General features: G+C 41.2%; 1 protein-coding gene across 1 annotated transcript in view; it reads left to right on the top strand.

The window, feature by feature from the left end:
- LOC136863821 (cell adhesion molecule Dscam2) overlaps positions 1 to 17,889 on the top strand; it is a 760,504-nt gene that overhangs the window by 548,288 nt on the left and 194,327 nt on the right. The window lies entirely within an intron of this gene.

Genomic DNA, 17,889 nt, shown 5'->3' with positions numbered 1-17,889 from the left:
CCTGGTGAAACCGTTAAGGCACAACACTATCACCAACAAATGATTAATTTAAATCACGCATTGATCGAAAGACGACCGGAATGGGCCAGAAGACACCGCAAAGTGATCGTGTCACACGACAATGCGCCGTCTCGCACAGAAAAACCAGTGGAAGACAACTTGAAATCGCTTGAATGCTAGATCCTTCTGCACCCGCCGTACCACCCCGACCTGGCGCCATCTAACTATCACCTCTTCGCATCAATGGGGCACACGCTCGCAGAGCAGCACTTCAGCAATTTCGATGAAGTTGGAAAATGGCTCGACCAATGGTTTGCCGCAAAAGGCAAGCAGTTTTTCTGGCATGGTATTCATAACTCACCTAAAAGATGGGCGAAGTGTGTAGAAGCCGATGGCCAATATTTCGAATAAACAAGAAATGAATTTCCCTTGAAAATTACGTGGTTTTTTACCGCAAAAGTCGGCAAAAACTTCTGCATACACCTGGTATTCTAGGTAGACAAAAATTACCATGTGTAATAAATGGTCGTTTTAAGAAAATTACACCCTAAAATAGTGTGCCAAATTACATTGGTCTATCATTAATAGTTACTGAGATACTGGACCTAAATTTTTTTACTTTGTATTATTCTCCTGTAGTGGTGTAACTTTTTAGAATATTAATTTTACTACCTTTGTAAACATTAATCACAGACAAATGAAATTCAGCACACTGTTTTAGGGTGCAATTATCTAAAAAAAATTGTAGCCCGTTATTTATTAAAATAAGGCCAATAAAATTTTCAGTAAAATTTATGAAAATTAAAATACATGCACTTTTCTTGACAAAAATTATTTACCAAATATCATGATTGTAGTCTACTTTGTACCGACATGCTGTGTGTAGTAGCTGTAAAAATATAATTCATATCACATGAGTGGTTTTACCCTTCCGACAGCTTCGAGTGATTTTGCAGCCTTAAAAATATCCCAAGGAATAAACTGTCGTAAAAAATTAACGATGAATTGTAGCCAGTATGTAATAAGCTAATAAAAATCTATAATGTTCATCCATTGCACATGACAATCTTTGTCCACCTGGAATAAGTATTACCGAGCTTGATAGATGCAGTCGCTTAAGTGCGGCCAGTATCCAGTATTCGGGACGTAAAGCATAATGTAAAAAATTGTAAATATTATTATTATTATTATTATTATTATTATTATTATTATTATTATTATTATTATTATTATTATTTAAGAAGTTCAGCTTAATTAGGTCTGTGACTTAGTTTCTGGCTTTCGACCCAAACGGCCGAGACTCGAATCTCATTTGATCTCGAGCTATAATTTTCAGGAGGGTCATCCGCCCTTTTGAGCCAAAAGTTCAAAATACGTCGGGGTGTCTCCAGGAGCCCCAGAAATAACAGAAATAAGATCAAAACATTTTAATATTTCAAAAATTCATTCTAACTTACGTACTTCTCGCCCTTAAATATGAAGAATTGGAGAAGTAATGTCTATGTACTATGAGAGTGAGAACCAGCACCGTATGGAGATCGAAGGTTCGTATCCTGCCTCTGACAATTGAGGACCAAAAAATGGAAAAGGTTGAAAATACCGAAATATGAAAAATGTGATTTTTTGTAATAAGGAGATGTATTAGCTATGCCGCATACTGTGGTAACTTGTGCATGAGCCTGAGGTCATTAGTTTAGTTGGTAGGAAGTTCAGTAGGTAGAGCCACAGTCCAATGTGCCCACCTAAGTTTGGTGAGAAGTTTGAATGTGTCAGCGTCTCGCGCTGTAGTTCTTCTGTGCTTTTACTTGTGTCAATGTGCTATCACTCATGTATTTTCTCATTTCTGAGCACTTAATTAAAGAAATGAAATTTATAGAAGCTAAATATTATTATCTAATTACGGGTATATGAAATGTATTTGATGTAGTATACTTGCACTTCAAAGGCCGTAGGTAAACATTCATTCCTGGTCTCCTCTGGTAGAGAAGGCTGAAAGTGCCATTGTGCTCGGAAACTCTATTATTGGCGTTTACTCAAAAACATATCTCTAGCACTTCCACTCATTTCTACCTTTGGTCCTCCATTGTTATCATGAGGGGAAAATACTTCATTCCAGAAGCAGGAATAGTACTCTTTTGAGAACCGAAAGCAACCATTTCAGCCATTGACTTAAAATAACAGTGCCCCATACCACACCACTCCCAAAATAAACAGACTATTTATCAGACAAATCCTACAAAGTTAAATACACGGACTTGATGGCCAAGAAAGCCCAATCCTCCAAACATATGCACGAAAATAGGTTTATTTCCTTTTCCTTCTACGAGTATTTTTAATGTTTTCAGAAGTATAAAAATGTACATATGATAACAGTGTGATAACAGTGACATTTACAATAAGATACAAGAGTTGAAAACTAGAAAAACGGCTGGAATTGATAAGATTTCTGGGGATATACTAAAGACAGTGGGTTGGGATAAAGTACCATATGTGAAGTACTTATTTGATTATTGTTTGCTTGAAGGAGCTATATCAAATGAATGGCGAGTTGCTATAGTAGCCCCTGTGTATAAAGGAGAGGGTGATAGACATAAAACTGAAAATTACTGGCCAGTAAGTTTGACATGCGTTGTATGTAAGCTTTGGGAAGGCATTCTTTCTGATTATATTAGACATGTTTGTGAAATTAATAACTGATTCGATAGAAGGCAGTTCGGTTTTAGGAAAGGTTATTCCACTGAAGCTCAACTTGTAGGATTCCAGCAAGATATAGCAGATACATTGGATTCAGGAGGTCAAATGGACTGTATTACGATTGACCTGTCTAAAGCATTTGATAGGGTGGATCATGGGAGACTACTGGCAAAAATAAGTTCAATTGGACTAGACAGAAGAGTGATTAAATGGGTTGCTATATTTCTAGGAAATAGATCTCAGAGAATTAGAGTAGGTGAAGCTTTATCTGACCCTGTAATAATTAAGGGGGGAATTCCTCAGGGCAGGATTTTTGAACCTTTATGTTTTCTTATATATATAAAAGATATGAGTAAAGAATTGGAATCAGAGGTAAGGCTTTTTGCAGATGATGTTATTCTGTATGGAGTAATACACTGACTGACAGAGCAAATGCAACACCAAGGAGGAGTGGTTCGAAAGGGATGAAAGTTGGGGAAAAAACAGAGTCGGCACGGAAGAATAATTGATGTTTATTTCAAACCGATATGCAGGTTACACAATGCGCACGGCATCGACTCAGTAGGATGTAGGACCACCGCGAGCGGCGATGCACGCAGAAACACGTCGAGGTACAGAGTCAATAAGAGTGCGGATGGTGTCCTGAGGGATGGTTCTCCATTCTCTGTCAACCATTTGCCACAGTTGGTCGTCCGTACGAGGCTGGGGCAGAGTTTGCAAACGGCGTCCAATGAGATCCCATACGTGTTCGATTGGTGAGAGATCCGGAGAGTACGCTGGCCACTGAAGCATCTGTACACCTCGTAGAGCCTGTTGGGAGATGCGAGCAGTGTGTGGGCGGGCATTATCCTGCTGAAACAGAGCATTGGGCAGCCCCTGAAGGTACGGGAGTGCCACCAGCCGCAGCACATGCTGCACGTAACGGTGGGCATTTAACGTGCCTTGAATACGCACTAGAAGTGACGTGGAATCATACGCAATAGCGCACCAAACCATGATGCCGCGTTGTCTAGCGGTAGGGCGCTCCACAGTTACTGCCGGATTTGACCTTTCTCCACGCCGACGCCACACTCGTCTGCGGTGACTATCACTGACAGAACAGAAGCGTGACTCATCGGAGAACACGACGTTCCGCCATTCCCTCATCCAAGTCGCTCTAGCCCGGCACCATGCCAGGCGTGCACGTCTATGCTGTGGAGTCAATGGTAGTCTTCTGAGCGGACGCCGGGAGTGCAGGCCTCCTTCAACCAATCGACGGGAAATTGTTCTGGTCGATATTGGAACAGACAGGGTGTCTTGCACATGCTGAAGAATGGCGGTTGACGTGGCGTGCGGGGTTGCCACCGCTTGGCGGCGGATGCGCCGATCCTCGCGTGCTGACGTCACTCGGGCTGCGCCTGGACCCCTCGCACGTGCCACATGTCCCTGCGCCAACCATCTTCGCCACAGGCGCTGCACCGTGGACACATCCCTATGGGTATCGGCTGCGATTTGACGAGGCGACCAACCTGCCCTTCTCAGCCCGATCACCATACCCCTCGTAAAGTCGTCTGTCTGCTGGAAATGCCTCCGTTGACGGCGGCCTGGCATTCTTAGCTATACACGTGTCCTGTGGCACACGACAACACGTTCTACAATGACTGTCGGCTGAGAAATCACGGTACGAAGTGGGCCATTCGCCAACGCCGTGTCCCATTTATGGTTCGCTACGTGCGCAGCACAGCGGCGCATTTCACATCATGAGCATACCTCAGTGACGTCAGTCTACCCTTCAATTGGCATAAAGTTCTGACCACTCCTTCTTGGTGTTGCATTTGCTCTGTCAGTCAGTGTAAATAAGTTACAAGATTGTGAGCAACTGCAACGTGACCTTGATAATGTTGTGAGACGGACAGCAGGCAATGGTATGTTGATAAACGGGTTAAAAGTCAGGTTGTGAGTTTCACAGTTAGGAAAAGTCCTCTCAGTTTTAATTACTGCTTTGATGGGACGAATGTTCCTTTGGGGGATCATTGTAAGTATCTAGGTGTTGATATAAGGAAAGAACTCCATTGGGGTAATCACATACATGGGATTGTAAATAAAGGGTACAGATCTCTGCACATGGTTATGAGGGTGTTTAGAGGTTGTAGTAAGGATGTAAAGGAGAGTGCATATAAGTCTCTGGTAAGACCCCAACTAGAGTATGGTTCCAGTGTATGGGACCCTCACCAGGATTACCTGATTCGAGAACTGGAAAAATCCAAAGAAAAGCAGCTCGATTTGTTCTGGGATGGGAATAATTGGGAGAAAGAAGACGAGCTGCTCGACTAAGTGGTATGTTCCGAGGTGTGAGTGGAGAGATGGCGTGGAATGACATTAGTAGAAGAATCAGTTTGAGTGGTGTCTTTAAAAGTATGAAAGATCACAATATGAAGATAAAGTTGGAATTCAAGAGGACAAATTGGGGCAAATATTTATTTATAGGAAGGGGAGTTAGGGATTGGAATACCTTACCGAGGGAGATGTTCAATAAATTTCTAGTTTCTTCGAAATCATTTAAGAAAAGGCTATGAAAACAACAGATAGGGAATCTGCCACCTGGGCGACTGCCCTAAATGCAGATCAGTATTGACTGATTGATTCATAAAATCTGACTGTTGTATTCGATGTTACCCCAGTCCAGTGGTATTTAGAGGTACTCAGATACGCCTCCCTCGAGTCGATAAATTTACTAGCACATGAAAGAACTGCGGGACAAAATTATGTCACATCGAATTAACAGAAAACTCTAAAAGTACTTAGTGGGACGTAAAACCGGTATTATTATTATTATTATTATTATTATTATTATTATTATTATTATTATTATTATTATTATTATTATTATTATAACCACAATAATATTGTTTCGTTTAGTTCTCAGTTCGGAATATTATTTCATTGCTCGGAAACAAATAGCGGGAGGAAGTTTGCCCTCACCCACAGCCTTCCCCTTCATGTGCGGCTTTGAATTGTTTCTTTGAAGTGTTAATCACTGTACCTGTTTTTAACATAGCACAAGGCTAATGAATGGGAAAGAATATTGCTGGTCTGCGATGTATAAAACACTTTGTCCGTACAAACAAAGAGGGTTTTATTTCATGTTGCCTAAGGGTTCGCTGAAGTGTGTATTCTGAATACCACGCTATGTTTGATATCACATCTTTTGTACGCTCATTATGACACATCATACTGAAATTTAGTACTTTTCAGCATCAGGGTAGCTAAATTTTTTTATAGAGTAAAGGAATTCTAATTACCGACATAGAAAAGGGTGGATATGTTATTCACATTCGCCCTGCGACTCTTAATGAAAACATATAGAAATCTTCATAACGAATAAAAAAATACTGCGGATTTCATAGATACAACTGGACCATTCGTTTCCAAATATTATTGCCCTTTCAGTTAACGTTTAAATGAAGGTTGTCTTTATTCGGGTCAGATATACCACAAGACAAGAGAAGATAAACCTACAACGCATGCAAAATATGTATGGTAATGAAGTAGATGACAGGTTACAAATAGGAAAGTATTAATACTGATAATCTATATACAAAATTATGAAGAATATGAACAAAAGACATATTTACAGAACTAAGTAAAAGAGTTAAAACATTTATTAACGGAATGATAATGTTAAGAATATCAATAACAGCGATAAGTTGATGAAATCCATAAACACCACTTAACTACACAGAGAGGTTGGCTAACTAATTGCTGGTTTCAATAACTGAGGAGTGTCTGTTCACAAGATGCTATTTGCACATCCAGAAAATAAATCAGTATTTTGTCCGCAAGCATTAAAGTAGTTGAATATTATCCATTCCCATGTGCAATCCAGACCAGGAAGATGTAATTCCTCAAAATTTGTGCCAAACACGATCATGGTTACGTTCCATGTGCCTTTTACTTTACGTTTCTTGCGCTTTTTCCCACAACTTTCTTAAAATATAAATAACACCTTTTGAACAGACAATCCTCAATTGTTATAAGGACAAAATAGTTATCCTACACAGTTATGTATTTATTGTTGATAGGGATATATATACCCCGGTATATATACAGGGATGTTACACTGACTCTGTCCAGAATTTGTCAACTTTTAGTGCGATAGGCTTAGCCAAAACTGAGACTTTTCATCATACATCTTGACAGACACGATGGTCAACATCGCAGGTGTTCAGTTGTCTGTAGCTCACCACAGTCCGAAGAGACTGTATCGACGGGTAATTTACAAATCTACGGATTTACTCTGGTGTTACCAACGCCAGATCTGAGTCTCTTTGAGGACTTCCAGAACGACCAATCCTCTATGTGGCTGGAAGGTAGCAATTTCCTTGGGTCCATCCAATTCAAGAGATTGGAGTTTTCTCCTTCCATTTGGTGACCCTACTGTTCTCCAAATAACCTTGGAGATGCTCCTAAGATTTTAAAAATCCTTTCCCGGACTTCAGTCTTGGTTTTGAAGGCTGTTATCTAAGGGATGGATGTGAAAGCTGTAGAATTTATTAAAACCTTTCGTTATTCGCGGCAATATCCTACCCGGCGTCACAATTAGCAATGCCAGTAAGGTAAGTGAATGGGACTCAAGACACCAGTGATTATTTTACACATTTCATTGAGGACCACGCCAATCTATTCGGCGTGGACTGACTTGTACCATACTGGGCAGGCATATTCACCAGCAGAATAGCACAGGGCCAGAGCTGTAGTTCTGATTGATTGGGGATGTGTGTCCCACGTTGTTCCAGCGACCTTCCGAAAAAATAAGCTATTTCTAGAAGAGACATTTCGTTTTGATTCTATGCAGTACTCATCGAAGGTGAGAATATGATCCTAAGTAACGTCCAAGTATTTGGTATGAGACCAGTGGTCCAATACCTTTCGGTTCCGTGACATCACGAGATTACTGTTGGCCTTTCTATGTCGTATGTGGAACGCACACACTTGGAACTTGTTCGGATGGGGCACAAGCTGGTTATTGTTATAAAAGTTGCCGAGCTGCAGTTGCCTGACTGGAGGGCGAGGGCATGGTCATCGACATATGCAAATAGCGTGGGTGCTTTCTTGTAGTAGACCGTTCCTTTGAGGTCACCAACGACTACGCTGACCCGGAAATTCGACGAAAAATCACTGATTCCACAGTAGTGTAGCTGTAAGTTTTGTTAAATGAAGGTCCTTGGTTAGGTTGTGAAATTTGAGTAGACTGGGCGAATTGGCCGTGCGGTTAGGGCCGCGGAGCTGTGAGCCTGCATCATCGGGAGGTAGTGGGTTCGAACCCCACTGTCGGCAGCCCTGAAGATCATTTTCTGTAGTTTCCCATTTTCACACCAGGCAAATGCTGGGGCTGTGCCTTAATTAAGGCCACGGTCGCTTCCTTCCCACTACTAGGCCTTCCCTCTCCCATCGTCGCCATAAAACCTATCTGTGTCGGTGCGACGTAAAGCAACTTGTAAAATAAAAATTGAGTAGGAGCAGCCTGTGGGTCACCGTTTCGTGCGCAACGCCCGTGATTTCTTTAGACTCGAAACTATCTTCTAGAAGATGCCTTTTGTTCTGCTTCCCTGCAGCCCTCCTGGGAGTTGAGATTGTGGTCTAAAGTAACGCCCAAGTACAGTGCGTTTGCTTACGGATGGGGACGAGAAAAAGCCTGCTAGCCACGGGCGGGCTTGAAAATCGCCAGTCAAGGTCGAGAAGGCGACAGTTGTAAGCCAGCCGGCTGTGCAGCGCATGTGGTTAAAAATGCAACAGGCTAAATACCCGCTTGAACAGAGAATTTTTATGTACGATACATATGTAAAATCAGTCATGTAAAGAGGTGCGCAGACAATTTGCAGTGAAATATCCTTGTGCTCCAGTTCCGGGTAGAGAAACTGTTAGACGGCTTGTTAACAAATTAAGAACAAGGGTATCGCTAAATGCTTAAATTCCTAAGCGAAAAGGAAGAGTACTGACGGAGGACAAAATTGGTGACATCAGTGCGTCATTCACACGCACTCCGAAAAAATCTCTAAGACGTGTTTCACAGAAAGTTAGTGTTTCAAAAACATCCGGTTTTACTGCCACTAAAATCAAAATTAAAACCGTATAGAGTGCATATCGTGCATGAATTACGGCCTAGAGACGATGAAAAACGAGTTCAGTTTTGTAATTGAATGTTACAAAGTATTGTGGACGGTAGTGTGGATTGCCATTTAATATTTTTTTCTGATGAGGCGTGGTTTCATCAACGAGGACATGTTGCCTCACAGAACAATCGGTATTGGAGTACACATAATCCCCATTTAATTCGTGAGGTTCCATTGCATGACGAAAATATTTGTGTTTGGTGCACCGTTACAGCGAAGCGAATTATCAGGCCCATTTTTCTTCAGGATACAATAAATGCACGAAGATATCGCACTCTAACAGTCGCGCCACTTTTGCAAATGTTATCAGATGAGGTGAAATTTTATGGGTATTTCCAAGATTCAGCGACAGCCCATACAGCTCATGAATCTATGAACGAATTAACTGACGTGTTCGGAGAAAGGATCATTTCTCAGGGTTTATGGCCGCCACGTCCCCCCGACCTCACAGTGTGAGATTTCTATTTGTGGGGGAACACTAAAAAATAATGTTTACAGAAATAATCCGCACAACATAGACGAACTGAAAGAGAATATAACAACAGAAATAGTGAAAATTACCGAACAAGAACTTACCCTGTGAACCGTAATTTTATTAACGATGTCAGAACTGTGTGGCAGCAGACAGACATCACTTCCAACATCGCCTATAACAAGGTAAGTACCGCGTAGACTAATTAATTACTTAATGTGTCTTGGTAGCACTGTAATGTAGACAGTAGAAGCATACAGACACCTAGAGATGGGGAGATTATGAACGAGTGATTCATAATGAACGAATCACTGCACTGAACGATTGAATCATGATTCAGTGAACGAAATGAATCGACTCGTTTGTGAATCGAAAGCTGAATCGGGAGATGGTAGCCGCAATTCGTTCCTTGGTTCTTGCTTGGGTCCTCGTTCGTTCTGATTCATAACGCCAAATCGGGTATCCACCGTATTTGAATCAATGACAACTTGTGAAGAACGACTCTGTTATTTTTTATTTGACTTGAACTAAAAGTCCGGTTCACAAGTCAAATACTCCTAACATAACCTTACAGCAATTTTGTTTTTTAAATAAGAAAATATCACATCGTTTCAAGTCACGTACTTCACGGAACTGTGATATACGGCGCGTTGCGAAATGTTAGGTTAAGTTTACTTCAAGGTTCCCTTTCCCGTTCTCGTTCTCGTGAACTACTGTGAACTAACGTGTGAAACATGGCCACAAAAATGTTCATGTCTACTATAAATTTCAAATTCGATTGTCGTATAGTTTCGAATGGTAGCTACTTAAGTTTGGAAAGGATTAATCGGACAGTTGTGTAGCATTTTTCGACTGTAACCTCTAAAAAGGATATTACTCTTGTTAAAATGCTAGCAGTTACCTTGAACATTTCACTTCTTGTAACTTGTAAAGCAGTAGCAGTGGTTTCATTTTCGGCTCTCCGTCACGTGGTAATCGAATGAACGAATTAAATGAACGAATCAAATGAACGAATCATTCTAGTGAATCGTTTCAAATGAATAGTTCTTGTAAATGGATCAGATCCCATCTCTAGTTAGCTGATTCCCGCCTTACAGCGTAGCTAGTGCCCGAAAAGCGATGCTTCGACCTTGACTGGCGCCTATGAAGCCCGCAAGTGGCTAGTGCCAGAGAAGCGAGGTTTCTCCCGGCCCCACCCCTAAGCGAACGCACAGTTTTTAGGATTCAGAGAGTGGTCCAGAATTACTGCGTCCCATGTCACCACGCATGAAGTGCAAAATCTGGGACGTACAGTTTCTTCCAAGTCTGTAGCCTGACTGCTGTGGAATGAGAGGTGTGTCGATCACTTCAATAAGGCGATTCAAAATCATTCATTCCATCATTCTATAGAAAAGGCAAAGAAGAGATATTGGCCTGTAACTTTCTGAACCTTCAAGACTTGTATCTCCTTTTAGGATTGCGATCACAGTACCATTGGCCAAATCTGTGGTATCTTGAATGAAGCAAGACAATATTGTTGAATAACTTCACCAGCTACAACTTTTTTCCATTGGCGTGAGTGCTTTAATTGCTCGATACAGATGTCGTCCAGACCTGCTGCCTTAAAACTTTTACAATTACAGATAACAGCTTTTAATTCATTCACGTTAATTGACATGGCTAAAGTACTACTAGCCTTGTGTTCAGTATTGAGAGTCTGTGAGCCTGGTTTCGATCGTGTTTTACCATTGTTAAGAAACTGTGAAGCAATTAACCTGGCTGTGATATTAGCATGGATTGAGCATTTAGGTGGATTGTTATTTAACGTTTTCAAAAGCATCCAAGACTTTTGGCTACTAACTGAGAAATTCGTTTCTTCCGCGACCTTCAACCAAGTTTTCTCTTCTATTTCTTTTCAAAATTGAGGAGAGTAAGTCTCCCATCCGGATAAAATTGTGTTTTTGCTGAAAAGGTTCTTCGAAAAGGGAGAAGTACTTCTCTAACAGAACTTCAGAATCAGGTAAAAGTGTGTTCACCGAGCGAGTTGGCCATATGGTTTTGGTCACGTAGTTGCGTGCTTGCATTCGGGAGGTGACGGGTTCGAATTCCTCCGTCGGTAGCCCTAAAGTTGGTTTCCGCTCTTTCCAATTTTCACTCCAAGCCAAAGATGGGACTGTACCTTAATTAAGGCCACGGCCGCTACCATCCCAATCCTATCACTTTTCTATCCTTGCATCGCCGAAAACCTACGATTTGTTAGTGCGACTTTAAACTATTACAAAACAATGCCTATTATACAGCTTCGGGATATCGTTAAAGAGGAAGCCTTCATTACAGCATCTAAAAAGCTGTCTTAATATTCTGGTACAGGTGGGATTTCACTAATGAAGTTCTCAAACGCCCCTCAGGTAACATTCTTGAAATTATACCTTCTCCGGAAATGTGCTCTAATTGATCGGGCTATGGTGGTAAATTCTAAGACGATGTTGAGAGTTGGGTAGAGGAGAATATAGATTCCATGAAAAGTGCAACCTTGGCACGTTTTTGTAAACTATCAAAAAATAGTGGTATGTTTAACAAAATGAACAGTACATATTATAAATATCCATATCTAGTGATAAACATATTTTAAAATCATTATTATTAAAGTTTAAATTTAGTTTTCAAGGTTTCAAAATGGAAAAAGTAGAATTTGTAAAAAATATTAGTGCTAGATTTTGTCTCAAGTTTCTCTCTAATTATAAATAATACTCTAATGTGCACTCAATAATAAATAACTTTTAAAATGCAAGAAGATTCAGAGTAAAACTTAAGAAGTCGTTAAATTTCTTCATGAGCTCTAATGCTAATTTAAACAAACAATCTTACTTTAATTTGTCCTTATACCTATATACTATTATCTCCTTTAATCTGACAAACATTTTTTCCAATTTTGCTCAGTTATAATGTTTTCTGCCAACTGTGCAATACCCGTTACAATTCCTGTAACACCCGTTACATTCAAAATAGTGAAATAACAAGAAAAACAGTGATTGTCCTTTTTAAAATGATTTGTTTAGTTTTTCTAGAGTTTCTTTAATATTCAATAAAATGTTCAAGTTTCTATTAGTTGTCATCTCACAGAGTTTATTGATTTTCACAATCTATATCAACTAGTGGGTATTTATGTATGTTCAGTCTTCAGCCCTAAGGCTGGTTGGATCCTCAACAGCTCTGCCATCAGCTGTCATAGATGGCCTAGGCATCACTGAAGAGGCGTACTAGGGAAATGAGGAGCGAGGTAGTTTCCCGTTGCTTTCCTCAACGAGCCAGAAGTTGTTATGACATATCAGTCTGCCAAGCCCACTGAAATGCATGCACCAACCGACCCTATGGGCAACATTTTCACACCATTCGTAGCAGGGACTCAATCACTCAATCACTTTCATATTGTCAAACCCAAGGATAAGACTGAGACAGCTCAATGAAAGTAACAAAATTGCTCTAGCCCATACCAGAAGACATAGTGCACTGTAAACACTAGGTCCTGCCAGCAAAGGCATACAACTAGTGGGTACAGTATGTTTTTTAATATTTAAAATGCTGGGAAAAGCTTTATTTCAGTAAACAAAGCCCATAGTACACACAAAAGTAAGAGCTATCTTTTGCAATTGACAAGATTTTGACCAATTGTTATTTCATTCTCCAAATTTGTCTTTTTTTACTGTCCAACTGTAATACACGTTACAATGGAATGCCTGAGAACTGACTGATTTCACAATACTGCTGAGTTAAATGCTCACTGGCAAAATAAAGTTCCAGGTTATAACAACGTTTCCATCGACCAGAATTAAAAGATGGTGAAAGATTACTGGCATGTATGAGATGCAGCTGGAAGTTGTTAGCCCAATGTAATACGGCTTCTTCATTTCCGTTGACGTGTGCGTAGCCCCAGGCTTCATATTTTGCTTACAGAAGCTGACGGAAGGCACAACTGAAAAAGAAAAAATTATCCTTGTGGCTTTTAAACTGAGGAGAAGCACAAATGCTGAACTTGACCCTTATTATCTCAATGACGTTGTGGTCTGTAACAGATATACACAAAGCCTCAAGGCCAAGACGGACAAATGTCGCAATTCCGCACTGCCTGTGCGGTCTTTCGACCATAAGTCACAACCCAGAAATTTTGGGACGTCGTTAGTGGTCTTTTCTGTGCGTTTCCTGAATATAAAGCATGTCATAGTTGTGAGCTTGACTGGCAAGTGAGTTCATTGAACAGCTCCCCATTAGATGATGACAGACTTATACTATACGTTATGGTATAAGATAGTTAACTCTGGACCGGGCGAGTTGGCCGTGCGGTTAGAGGCACGCGGCAGTGAGCTTGCATCCGGGAGATAGTGGGTTCGAATCCCACTGTCCGCAGCCCTGAAGGTGGTTTTCCGTACTTTTCCATTTACACACCAGTCAAATGCTGGGGCTGTACCTTAATTAATGCCATGGCCGCTTCCTTCCAACTCCTAGGCCTTTCCTATCTCATCGTCGCCATAAGACCTATCTGTGTCAGTGCGACGTAAAGCACAGTAAATCTACTGACACGAAGCTGACATATGTGAACACCTTTAAATACCACCGGACTGAGGAATATAACTATTATCGTTTTCCGAAGTAAATCTAATATTCTTACCCATAGATTTTCTTTTAACGAGCGACGCTTTTATTTTCCAAGTCAGTTAAGTCATTAATAATAGTTACAGGATCTCCAAAAAATAAAATGTATTGAAATCCATTTTACTAACGTTTTTCTTCTGCAAGCATTGCATCACCGCAGAAGATTACTATTATTATTATTATTATTATTATTATTATTATTATTATTATTATTATTAGTTGCTTTACGTCTTACTGACGCAGATAAGCCTTATGGCAACGATGGGACAAGAAGTGACTAGGAGTGAGAAGAAAGAAGCCGTAGCCTTAATTAACGCACATTTGCCTGGTGTGAAAATGGAAAACCACGGAAAACCATCTTTAGAGTTGCCAACAGTGGGGTTCGAGCCCACTGTCTCTCAGATATTGGATACTGGCCGCGCTTAAGTGACTGCGGCTATCGATTTCGGTTTTTTATTATTATTATTATTATTATTATTATTATTATTATTATTATTATTATTATTATTATTATTATCATCATCTGTTTACCCTCCAGGGTCGGCTTTCCCTCGGACACAGCGAGGGATCCCACCTCTACCGCCTCAAGGGCAGTGTCCTGGAGCTTCAGACTCTTGGTCGGGGATACAACTGGGGAGAATGACCAGTACCTCGCCTAGGCGGCCTCACCTGCTATGCTGAACAGGGGCCTTGTGGAAGGATGGGAAGTTTGGAAGTGATAGGCAAGGAAGAGGGAAGGAAGCGGCCGTGGCCTTATGTTAGGTACCATCCCGGCATTTGCCTGGAGGAGAAGTGGGAAACCACGGAAAACCACTTCCAGGATGGCTGAGGTGGTAATCGAACCCACCTCTACTCAGTTGAGCTCCCGAGGCTGAGTGGACCCCGTTCCAGCCCTCGTACCACTTTTCAAATTTCGTGGCAGAGCCGGAAATCGAACCCGGGCCTCCGGGGGTGGCAGCTAATCACGCTAACCACTGCACCACAGAGGCGGACATTATTATTATTATTATTATTATTATTATTATTATTATTATTATTATTATTATTTAGCTTTTCCACCTCCTTGCAGGGTCGCGATTACGAATTGTGTCGTAAATGTAGACTTAGCCCTCTTTTTCCGTCGAATGCCCCTTGTGATGGAATGTATTCACTATTGCTTATTTTTGTGCTGGTTAGTAGTGCTGAGTGAAGTACGTAAATGAGGACGTGTGTACAGAGACTAGAGACTAACATAGACACACAGTCCTTGGGTCAGAGGAGTTAATCAGAGAAGGATGTAATCCCCCACCTGGTCGAGAAACGAACCGGGAATGTGACCCTGATGCTGGCGCTGATGATTCAGCCAGGGAGTCGGACCAAAGATCTCAAATACCTCAGCCTCGTGTCGATAGATTTACTGGCACGTTAATGATCTGCTGTGGAATTAACATCCGGCATCTGGGTGTCAATAAAAAGCGCTGAATTAATCAGTGAGACGTAAAACCATTATTATTATTATTATTATTATTATTATTATTATTATTATTATTATTATTATTATTATTATTATTATTATTATTATTATTATTATTAAACTTATTTTCGTGTACGGTTTAAATATATTTAAGGCTTCCTTCTGACACTGAATTAATAATTCGCCATAATCGTTCTCAGTGGAATTTTCTCTATTCTGGCAAATTATTATTTTGTTAGTTTTGTCGTAATGTTTTAGTAATGATAAGTTCTGCAGCATCATCAGTTAAAATATTTAGTAATACATGAAATTAAAAAAAAATTATAATAATTACCTTACGTCCCACTAACTACTTTTACGATTTTGAGGTACGCCGAGGGCCCAGAATTTAGTCCCGATGGAGCTTTTTAAGTGCCAGTAAATCTACTGACATGAAGCTGACATATTTTAGCACCTTTAAATACCACCGGACTGAGCCAGGATTGAACCTGCCAAGCTGGGGTCAGAAGGCGAGCGCCTCATCCGTCTGAACCACTCAGCCCGGCATACATGAAATGTAGGACATGTATAAAGTGCAAAACTATGAATATAAAAATCATCGTAACAAAGCCATTGTGCCAACGTGCATATGAATCCATGATTTAGACTTACTCTCTGAAATGTAACTTCCTCCGTGCTGAAATGATCGTCTTGACCACCATAGCTGAAATCAATTAATTCAACGGAGGGTCTTAGTTACCCAGTCTAAAACCCATGACAGGGTTGCAAATCCAAACAGATATCTCTCGTACTGCCGTCAAGATCTCGGAAACAGCGAACTTTTCTATAATTTAATATTTGAGAGATCTTCTACAGCAGGGCCTCTCAAACGCCCAAAATCTCACGCGTGCAGAGCGAGGCGCAAGAGCTCCGTGCACTGTGCATCGGTGCCGCTCGGTGCCGCTCGGTATGGCTCGGATCAACGCTTCGTCTCTAGGCTACTCGGCTATGCTCGGCTCTACTCGGCTATACTCGGCTCAACTCAGCCAGGATTTGGAGCGCTACGGCGCAAGTGGGGGAGAGGGAGACAGGCGGAGCGAGCGAGACAGGCGTGGGGAAAGAGAGAGACAGCGCTATTGCTCCAAATCGAGGAGTGGGGGTCTGCACTCTGGTCAACCAAGCCAAGTCGTCTTTTGCACCGTGCACAGTGCATGCACCACGCGCATGCACCCTGAGAGGCCCTGTTCTACAGTAATCACGCTCTTGCTCTACAATAGTTTTCTGTCTTTTTCCGTCGCTCTTTCCCACACAGTGATGGTGTCGTGACGCAATGTTTCGGCTGCATGCCCTTCCTGATCGTAACTCTCTGTGGGAGGGATGTATTAATTGTTGCCTGTTTCTATAATGCTTGTTAGTATGATGTGAGGATGAAGAAGTCTGTACTGAACCGATCACAGACCCTCAGTCCACGAGCCAGAGTAATTAACTGAATGTATCTAAACTTACCGATACGGCCGAGGATCAAACCCGTGACCCTCTGAACCGAAGGCCTCAATGCTGACCATTCAGCCCGCGAACCGGATAAAACAACTACAGTACTGTACTTATGGATAGAAAATATAAAATTTCCATTATTCCTATATGATTTCCTTCATAGTAGGATATTAATACGCATTTATTTAGGGCCTATTAATTAATTCATTTATTTATTTACTTGTATCCAGAGAGCATCCGTGACTCAGGCGGCAGCACGCCGGCCACTCACCGCTGGGTTCCGTGGTTCAAATCCCGGTCACTCTATGTGAGACTTGTGCTGGACAAAGCGGAGGCGGAACAGGTTTTTCTCCGGGTACTCCGGTTTTCCCTGTCATCTTTCATTCCAGCAACACTTTCCATTATCATTTCATTTCATCTGTCAGTCATTATTCATTGCCCCGGAGGAGTGCTACAGGGGTCGGCAGTCGGCACAGTTCCTAAGCTCGCCGCTAGATGGGGGCTTCATTCATTCCATTCCTGACCCGGTCGAATGACTGGTAAACAGGCTGTGGATTTTCATTTCCACTTGTATCCAGAGCTGGGAAGTAATTGAGAAATATTTGAATTACTTGTAACGATTACCTTTTTAGTAATTATTACTCGTAATTTACTTCTGGATATGGAATTGTTGTCGTTACATTCTATTAATCGATATACATCGCATCGAGAGCTTGGGTTGTGTCCTGACCCTTAATACCACCTTGCCAACACAAAGCCTGCCTGAATTAATACCATGTCGGAGGCGATGTACATTTAAGCTGGTCGCCATGCCGGAATAGAAAGCGCGCTGGTTCATTTACTCACAAGTTGTTGTTGTTGTTGTTGTTGTTGTTGTTGTTGTTTGAGATTTAGATAATCGTGCACAATGTCGTTGAGAATGAAACCGGAATGAACATGTGCAGGCAAAAAGGTTTAGGAATTTCTATTCCTCTACTTGAATAAAAAGTTTGAATTAGTTACCGGTATTCTGAAAC

This window comes from Anabrus simplex, chromosome 2 (genome assembly GCF_040414725.1).
Source record: "Anabrus simplex isolate iqAnaSimp1 chromosome 2, ASM4041472v1, whole genome shotgun sequence".
NCBI lineage: Eukaryota > Metazoa > Arthropoda > Insecta > Orthoptera > Tettigoniidae > Anabrus > Anabrus simplex.
Note: the sequence above shows the minus strand (reverse complement) of the source record. Positions and strands in the feature narration are given on the sequence as shown.